This window comes from Oratosquilla oratoria, chromosome 10, assembly GCF_046742065.1.
Source record: "Oratosquilla oratoria isolate Oo_2021 chromosome 10, ASM4674206v1, whole genome shotgun sequence".
NCBI classification, from domain to species: domain Eukaryota; kingdom Metazoa; phylum Arthropoda; class Malacostraca; order Stomatopoda; family Squillidae; genus Oratosquilla; species Oratosquilla oratoria.
The window spans coordinates 15,658,669-15,668,668 of NC_134786.1; the positions used below are offsets into that span (position 1 = coordinate 15,658,669).

The following is a 10,000-nucleotide window of genomic DNA, read 5'->3' on the forward strand; positions in this document are numbered from 1 at the left end:
TTGTTTCTCATCATTTTATTTGAGTATTCTTTACTTTCAACTTTCCACAGGCATGGACGTTGACGATATATCTCAATAATCTCTCCTACGAAATATTTACTGTACGCTTCCATTTTTTTTACTTAGGCAGCACAACTACAGCTACAAGCGCACGGTACGAGAATTTGGGCACAAGTGATAGATTTGGTTGTCCGCACCCACTCACCACACCAACCCCAACACAGACATGAAGCTCCACCCACAAAATATCAGGAAAATCTAAACGACTCCAACTCCAACCACGACCTGCAAATCGCGGTTGCGATGTAGGTTGTTGGAGCCCATACACGAGAAAATTTGGTCTGGGTTGGGGCTGGAAATCTGGTTTGGGGTTGAAAATCGTCGTGAATGGGGCCCTTTACACCATGAAACATTCAGAAAAGAGCTTTACAGTAAACATTGTATATCGATTAATTAAATGTATATTATATAACTTCCCGGAAGACTGCGAAAGTTATTTTATTTTTTCTATTTATTTTTATTTCTTATTCATTTATTTATTTCATTTATATATTTGTTTATTTATTTATTTATTTATAATCTATCCCACTCCCACATGTAACATTGTTGGGAAAGTATTCTCGAGCCCGTGGGGCAAACAACTTCGCCGAGAATCTAAAAGTCGACAAAACACTCCCCAGCAGATTGGTGTGGTACGAGCCCTCTACAGCGGATTACAAAAAACAAATATCCATATACAACGCCAACACCTACAGGGTAATCATAGAATGCAACACGACCGAAGAAATACCGTAGTGAGGAATAGAGGTACAGCCTGAGGGCCGGTCTTGCGGTGAACCGTTGGTTGAACTCGATCGTAGTTCATACTCCGCTTGATGTGCACCGCCCACCTGCCTTCCGCTTCCTCCCCCGCTACTCTTGTCAACATCCTTTTCCACCCGAGCCTCGTATGACTTTCATGGTAGCATCGTCAGGCAAGCACAACCTCTGCTCCTTAGTCGGATGCAAATATACGTGGTTAATTGTTCAGTTTCTTTCTCTAAGACCATCGTTCTTACTTGGGGTACGAGACATGATAGCCAGTGCAATGGTATTGTATATTTACAATGAGAAAGCATATGTATTCATTGTATCCTAATTGTCATTTCTAATTTGAAATAAAAATTACCTTTGTTCAGTGATTGAATATATCGAATAATCTATCAACAAGGTTTGTATAATCCTTTGCATATGTTTGCATTGTATTTATATTGGATGGGGTACGAGATTTTTTTTTTTTTTTATAATGATTATACGCCACTCCACATCGCCTCCAACCTCCGTGTACCCACCCATTCCCATCAAAAGACATCTCTGTTAAAAGTCGGGGGGTGGGGTGGTATTTAGAATAGGCGAGGATTTCGTCGATAACTCCCACCCTACTCGTCTCCACAATCCCCCACCCCAACCCGTGTCCGCAACCCGTGTCCGCTTGGGGCGGGAGGGGGGGGGACGTTGCTTCCCGCTTCCGCCGCCCGTTCCACGATGTCTGTCAACCGTTACTATTCTTTCTTTCACTCGTCCTCTCGTACTTTATCTCACCCAAGTTTTCCTCAACATACCATGGTTTTCGATAAATATATTAAAGTCACCCCCGTGCTTTTAACCTCCAATGCTTAAAAAAAACATAATTCAGAAGATTAGTGATAGAATGTGAATGAAATTGTAACTCATTTTATTTGCACTTTCCTTAAATATTTAGAAAAGTAAGCATACAAAATAAAATACAAGATGATATTTCTCTGCCAAGAATCTTTGAGAAAGACCGTGCCTTCTCGTACTTTTTCGTCGACACGACTCCTCCATTCTTGGGGCTGATCCATGCTATTAAAACAACCCTAACGTTGGACATCGAAATATCACCCTTATTTCTTTCTATGTACTCGTTCATAATATTAATTTATTTATTATCATATCTATTCGGATCACCTGAGCAATTCTGGGGTGACTTCTTCAGGTGGGCTATCCTAGGGTGACGATTCCTTACCCAACATTACCTAACCTAAATGGGGTGAGTCTTCAAATGTTTTAGTTGGGCTATCTCGAGGTGACGAATCTTCAGATGGACGTTCTGGAATGACAAATCTTCAGGTGTACTTGTTTCTTTTTTTATATTTATTAACTTGTTGATTTATCATTTTTGCCGGCCCCTCCCAGAAAGAATATATATCCACCAGTAAGAGAACCCCGTATGGGGTATGACCTCACAAGTTCCATGCACTCTTTATTCCGAGATTTATGTGACGCCCCTCCGGACCAGGGTCACGCAGTGTTCTTCCATATCTGAAGACTGATCACCCTCTTTGAATTTCCAAAACATTCATGACTCTACCTTTTCATTGCCACATTATCCCCAATGATAGAAGCGCCGGATATCGACGATAAAGTACTAATTCTACAAAAAAAAAAGCGTAACTGTAATCACGATAGGGGGGGGGTATCCTTCCAACTTCGGCTACCGCAAGGCTATTTAATGATAATAATAATGGTGATAATCGGTTTATTGAGTAAAGTGATACAATGACTATATACATCTTGTACTACTTATATGACCAGATTAATTTAAGTTCATGTTGTGCATTATGGACGGAACTTCGAAAGTAGCGAAGATTTTATGGTCCGCTGCAGGATCACCTATCCGGTGGAGGACAATTCAGTCTCCACCTGTAAGATGGTGGCAGAATGGTTAGACCTGCAATTCTACATATTGTATTGTGGTTGTTATGTGAAACGGATTCTTTAGTTCTTGTATCGACAATGATCAAATAATTAACGCATAGACCTACCATATAGACCTAAAACAACACGAACTGCACGTCTACATTTCAAAATATTCGAACGGGATTAGAATGGCAACGGAACGCGCCGTACAAATATACATATTATCGTTGTTACACAATTTTGTTGAAAAAATATTCTGAGAAAATATATTGTGAAACCTTTAAAAATATCAATATCCAAGATGTTATTTGCATATTTGTACACCATGATTATATTCGGATGTATGCAACAGATCCAACTCCAAATTATCATCTCTGGCAACAGATTGTATAAAGACACATTACATCTCCGTCATAAAGGTTGCAAAAAGCAATCTTAGTAAGGACAACCTAATTAATATTCAACAACAAACAGAAGAGGCATTTTGAAACAGCCACAAAATTCGATCTTGATACTCTTCACAAAAACCCTGGCTTGATAATACACTATAGGCAAAATGTCTACAGATCATGGGAAGTCTCTCCATCTTCAGACTCGTAACAGAAAAAAGAATATATACATACATACATATTTGTATTATATATATATATATATATATATATATATATATATATATATATATATATATATATATATATATATATATATTTAGAAACATACCAGGAAAACTTGACCAAGAAGTTTCGGGTCATTTTAACAGAACTGGTTCAGTTCTGCTTCCCAGTTATTCAATTTTATCCAGGTTGAACATGAAGAATAACCTACGCTCGCTAATCGGAATTATTGAAGAAAAAAAATTAGGCAAATTAAACAACTGTTATAGACTAAGGCATTTTTCTATATGGACTCCTCAATGGACGGACACATGTATGTATGTGTATGTGCATACAAAACAATAGGTAATGAAATGGACGAGGTGTGTGTAGTGCAATCGAGACATTGACAAATGAAAGGAATGTTTGGTGGAAGGCGAAGAGGGCGAGAAAAAAGATGATGGAATTGTTGGAGAAAGAGGAGAAGGCGGAGTAGAGAGGGAGTGGAAGAAGAAGTCGAAGGATTTAACACGTTTGGACTCGGGTTATTCACTAGGGTTTCTGTTTTGGTCACGCTGTGCGAGCTTGCAGCTGCTCAGCGCCATGCGACGCTCGCTCGGTAACGTCGCCTACACTGGCGAGATCCACAGGTACAGTCAGGCTGTGCATTTATTTAACCTTTAGTATCCCGTGATGGAGTTATCCCGTGATGGAGTTATCCCGAATAAAAAAACACGGCGAAAGCCAGAATAAAGTCTGCAGATGACAAAGAATGAATTAAATTTTCGAATGTGGTTGGGGACAGATTCATACACTCCACGTCACTGACTTGTTAGTGATCGGTTCACCGTTCCGTCAGTTTCTCACAATCATATTTTCGCGTCACCGCGTGGAACTTTTTCTCACGGGAGAATTTCGTGACAGAGCTGTGAAAACACGTGTTGGAAGGTGTGGATTTATTGGCTTTTAATCGTAGCCCCCTACCCCTAAACCGTTCCAGGGACATAATATAAAACGCACCCGATTGAATTGTCAGAATCGATTAAAAACCTCCCCGCACATTGTCCGCACAACATAAATGTCAAACGTTGCCTTTTTGTTGATTTTAATTCATCCTAATTAATGCGCAGATCCGAACAAATAAAATAAACAGTAATATAACCGGACAAAGGACATTTCGCCTGGTGATCGATTACCACTGGAGTCAGCTTCTCTGCTGTATAAAATAGTTTCTTGTTCTTATTTTTAACCAGAAACCACATCAATATTTCTGGAAGTTAAGAATAACTGGTAGGTTTGGGTGACATTTCCACGGTTAATTCGTTTGCTGTTGAGCTCTATTGTTCATCTCCATGGGACTCCTTCCCCTCCTTAGTAGTAAAATGGTTGTTATTTATATGCCTACCTCGCGTACCGGGTGGGACGCTTTACTTTCTGTTCTAAGCGAGCTGTTTTGTTATCTGTGGCATCTTTTCGGCAATGAATAAGATATATAAATAATAATGATAATAATAATAATAGTAGTAGTAATGATGACACTACGGTGACGCTGTGTGCGACCATTCATTCCTGTTCGATGATATTTTGATCAAACTAAGACAGCGCGTCCTTGGTCGCATTTCAGCTTTTTTTTGGCGTGAACTCGTCACTTGTAATCTATTGTGCATATATCTGTTATTGTTACTAGTCTCATTAATAGTAGTATGAATAGTAGTAATTATTTGATTAATTTATTTAATTATTTTGTGATGGTGTGTGATGTAAATGTGACTAATAAATGAGAATCTGCTCAAACAACATGAAGGCCGCACAGTGCAGTCTTGCTCAAGTGATGATTCACGCAACAAGGCAAGAGAAATGGAGACGGAGACATATTTTCAGTTTCTTTTTATGCCGTATGTTTTAGTTTCGGCACCAGTGGAGATAAACTTATTATGCCTCAAGAGTACAAATCCTTGATACTGATTCAACAGATACCCAGCTCCATCACTATGCAGAAAATAAACATAACATCTGTTGTGGTTTGAGGTGCATGACTGTGACAGGAAAGATTAAAAATAGAAATAAAAAATAAACGCTGGCAACGTTCCAGCTGCAACTAAAGAATTCGCCAAAGAAAATCAGACGAAACCTGCAGGCGTGACCAAGTAACGTACCTCACAAATTGATTGATCCGCCTTTTGCCTTGTTTGCCACACCATCCCGAAGCTTGTCATATTTTTTTTACAAAACAAAAAGAGCGTCGAGCATCGCCATGAAAAACGGCTACCACAGACGAATTTAGGTAATAATGGCACAGGTAAAAATGGCACGGTAAAAACGGCACAGGTAAAAATGGCACAAGTGAAAAATAGGTAAAAATGGCACATGTGAATTTTTTTTGTGAAAAAATGGCAGTGTTTAGAATTTTTTTTTGAATATTTTTTAGTAAAATAATAAAATAGATAATATATCATATACCTGTAACAAGCAAGATTTCTTTCAGCTTGATGTACTTTGGGAAATTCATTGGAACAGCTTGATGAACTTTGGAAAGTACTTCAAGCTCTCCCAGTGGTTCCTTAACAAAATAAGTACCTTACTCCTGGTTCACTACACACCATTGATCTAAATGGCTCTTCAACAACCCCATCATGGAAGTCATAGTGAGTAACAAAGGAAAAGAGAAGATTTGCTTCCGAGGATACATGTATACGAAACAGATTGTAAGATCAGCTACTATCAGATGGAAATGTGTTAGGAGAACATCTTTTTGTAAAGGCACCATGACCACCAGCCTTGATATGACTGATCCTGTATCAGCTAATGACCACAACCACGCTCCTGATTCTGTAGCTATTTCAGCCACAAAATGCATCAACAACATGAAGAGAAAAGCATCAGAAACAGAAGATAGACCTAGCCAGATTTACAGCAATAACCTGGATAACTTATCGGCTGAAGGAAAGGCGTTACTTCCAAGTGAGGACATCATAAAGAGAACATTGCGTAACCAAAGATCAAAACGCTATCCACAAGTACCAGAACGACTCGAGGATCTGAAACTTACTAGAGAATGGACAACTACTGCAGCTCCCGAGAACCAAACCATTTTTGTTCTTCGACAATGGACCAGACACTGGCAACCGCATCATTGCGTTTGGTTCTGATGAATCCCTGCGGTTACTTGCTTCTGCTGATACATGGCTGATGGATGGCAATTATGCAATGGCTCCACTAGGATTTCTACAGCTTTATGTAATACGCGTCCCAATTGGTAATACTGCAGTTTCTGCTGTTTTTGCTTGTCTGCAGACTAAAACAGAAGATACATATGAAACCCTGCTACAAGCAATCATGGATCACTGCCACGAGATTGAGCTCTACCCAGACCCAACAGTCATAATTGTTGACTTCGAGCAGGCAATCATACAAGCTATCAGCAATGTTTTTGGACCGGAAACACGCACAAAAGGTTGTTTCTACCAACTGACTCAGAGTACCTGGAGAAAAATACATGACCTTGGCCTCACCAACCACTACAAAGAGAGTGAAAACTTTCGTCATTTCTGTGGACAGATCGACTCATTGGCATTTATACCAGTTGAAGATGTTCCAGCGGGAATGCAGTTACTCAAGGCTAGATGTCCTGATGAAGCAGCTCCCCTGCTAGAGTACTTCGACCAAACTTATGTTTCTGGTACATATGTTCAGAGAAGAAGATGGAACTTCCAGTCAGGCATTCCAGCAGTAAACCTTCGGCGTATTCCAGCAAGATTTCCTCCAGAACTTTGGAACGTACATCAAACTACCATGAATGACTGTCCAAGAACCAACAACCTATGTGAAGGCTGGAACAACAAGTTTTATCATCTTGTAGGCTACCAGCACCCATCTACTCTGGAAACTTATAAGAACAATTAAGAATGAAGAAGCTGTTGTGAGTGCAGTGACAGCAAGAAACTCAGTTGGTGAACCACCCAGGAAGAAAACAAAGAGAGTATATGTCGATCTACAACAAAGACTAAAGAATTTATGCAAAGACTACACAGAAGGAAGGAAAAACCTTGATCAAGTGTTACGTGGACTTGGTCACAACATAAGATTCTAGTTATCAAAACGGTGTTCTCATGTCTAAACATATTTAATTTTACTATAATTGTTTTTCATAAAATTTAAACGTATAAACCTATAAAATGGAGGTAAAACAGTTTTCTTTTTTACCAATATAATAGATGTAAATTAAAGGTTATATGTGATATATTAATAAAATATATTTGATTCAAAACTGGTTTTCACTTGTGCCATTTTTACCTATTTTTTCATTTGTGCCATTTTTACCTGTGCCGTTTTTACCGTGCCATTTTTACCTGTGCCATTATTACCGTGCACCACCACAGACAAGGCCCTTACAATATAAACCAATATGCCTGCAACATTGGTGACTCCAGTCGCCTTAATTCATGGTATATAAATTCCACTACCACCACTTTGTCTAAAAGGATAACACGTTTATAGCATTGGAGTTATCCTCCGTCACACATATAACACCCATGGAAATCCCCTCACCAAGCAACAATTGGAAAGACAAATATCTGTCCCGGGAACAATATAAGAAGAGATTAAGGATGACAAAATCTGTTTAGATTCGTTTAGAACCTTAGATAAACTCTCCATCAATATCCAGCCACAACCAGGAATTTCGTTCCTATCTACGTGGAAATAATCCCAGCAACCTACGGGATTTTTGGTGGGTACAAAACCCCACCGGTCACTACCCACATTTCATTCCTGTTTTTGTATTCAAGGTATTGTAACTTCTGAAGATGACCTCTGACTGTGTCGAAAGACGTCTCGAGTATAGAAATATGTACCTTTGGAAAATAATGCCATAACACCATTAAAACAAATCTGTTCCTGGCTTGTAATAATTTTTTCTATGTTACTTAGGTCCCAAATAGATACAAAAACACTATTAAGGAGTTATAAGTTTGGTTTGTAAAAATTCTAGGCTAATCAGTAGAATTCAACCTAATAATTTGTTAGAATTGCAGTAAAAGCAATTTATGTCATATTTTCGAATGTAATTGTTACAGTTTGGTGCTATTTTTTTTTCTTCAAAAATTGATGACTATAGCCTGAATTACCATACTTATTTTATACATTTATGTTCATTTAATATATTTATAATTTATATTTTCAGATCTATAAAGCGGCCCATACACGATCAATTATATTGCGCAATTTCATTGTCAATACTCTGAATTGACAATTAGATTTACCATGTATGGGCGATATATCGCCCATACACGGTCAATTTAATTGTCAATTCAGAGTATTGACAATGAAATTGCGCAATATAATTGATCGTGTATGGGCCGCTTTAGATCCATATTTTCTGATTGTATAGATTTCTATATTTTCAGATGGCTAAAAGGGGCTGCCAGCAACCCCCTGATTCCTTCTGATATATATGCAGCGAGTATATAAAGAAGAGATGCAAAAAAGTCTCACTGGAAACGTCGATGAAGGTTTGTGAATCCTACCAGTAGGTACGATTAAGAAGACGCTGGAAAGGTGGCTGCGAGGTGAGAAAAGGTCCCTGAAATTCTCCATCCCACGGGTCTGGCTAGAGCCAACAGACCACAAACTTTTTTTTTATGGTGTTAGTAAGCGGCGGGAAATAAATAATGCTGCTGTGCATTATCCAGATCTCCCATAATATCCAATTTCTCCAATTCCTCACTGCTTCAAATATACCGTGCCAGTCCCACCTGCTCCAGGTGAGGTACCAAGACGAGCATTTTGATAAAAAGGAGGAGATGGATGCTAAGGACTTGGTTTACTTTCCTGAGGTATGATAAAAAGTTCCTCACTTCCCAAATCAAAAAGAAGTAAGTAACTTGGCCAGGGATATGGGTCTGACCAAGTCCGATGTAGAGCTATTCATCTTCAGGATGAAGCAGTGGAACTTGGTCAAGGAGGAGGTGCAGGTGACAAGTCAGAGAAGTCGGCGCGAACCCTTCTCAGGCCTCTCTTAGAGATGGCCTCTGCTTCTGTTATGATGTGCCTGGACTGTTTGAGGTTACTGAGGTGCCGTTTGTGCCCAAGGAGTGGTGGCTCAGACAGTCACCACTAGTTTGAAGGCTGCCCTCCTCCATAATGAAAACAAGTTACCGACGCTGCCCCTAGCCCATTCAGTCTGCCTGAAGAAAGACTATTGCAATGTGAAAGTCCTCCTGGAAGCTCTGCAATACAACCAGTACAATTTGGAAATAATTGGAGACTTTAAGATGGTGACTTTCCTGCCCAGTCTCCAGGGAGGCTTTATCAAATTCCAATGCTTCCTCTGCCTTTGGGACAGCAGAGCCACCTCTGACCACTACAAAAGGAAGAACTGGGAGCAGCGAACAGGATTTGTAGTGGGGACTCGGAACGTCATGTGGGAGCCACTGGTTGATCCCAGGATTGTGCTCATGCTGCCAATGCACATTAAGTTATATATATATATATATATATATATATATATATATATATATATATATATATATATATATATATATATATATATATATATATATATATATATATATATATATACATATACATATCTTTGCCCCTCTAATATAATCATGCATACGTACATACACACATACATACATACATACATACATACATGCATGTGAATATATTTATTATACTACACACATAAATACATGCCACTTAAC

General features: G+C 38.9%; 1 long non-coding RNA gene across 1 annotated transcript in view; it reads right to left on the minus strand.

The window, feature by feature from the left end:
• Positions 1-2,525: 2,525 nt before the first annotated feature.
• LOC143029116 (uncharacterized) overlaps positions 2,526-10,000 on the minus strand; it is a 61,993-nt gene continuing 54,518 nt past the window's right edge. The window contains exon 3 of the long non-coding RNA XR_012966768.1: positions 2,526-2,703. This is a non-coding gene — a long non-coding RNA (uncharacterized LOC143029116). The remainder of the gene's footprint in view (positions 2,704-10,000) is intronic.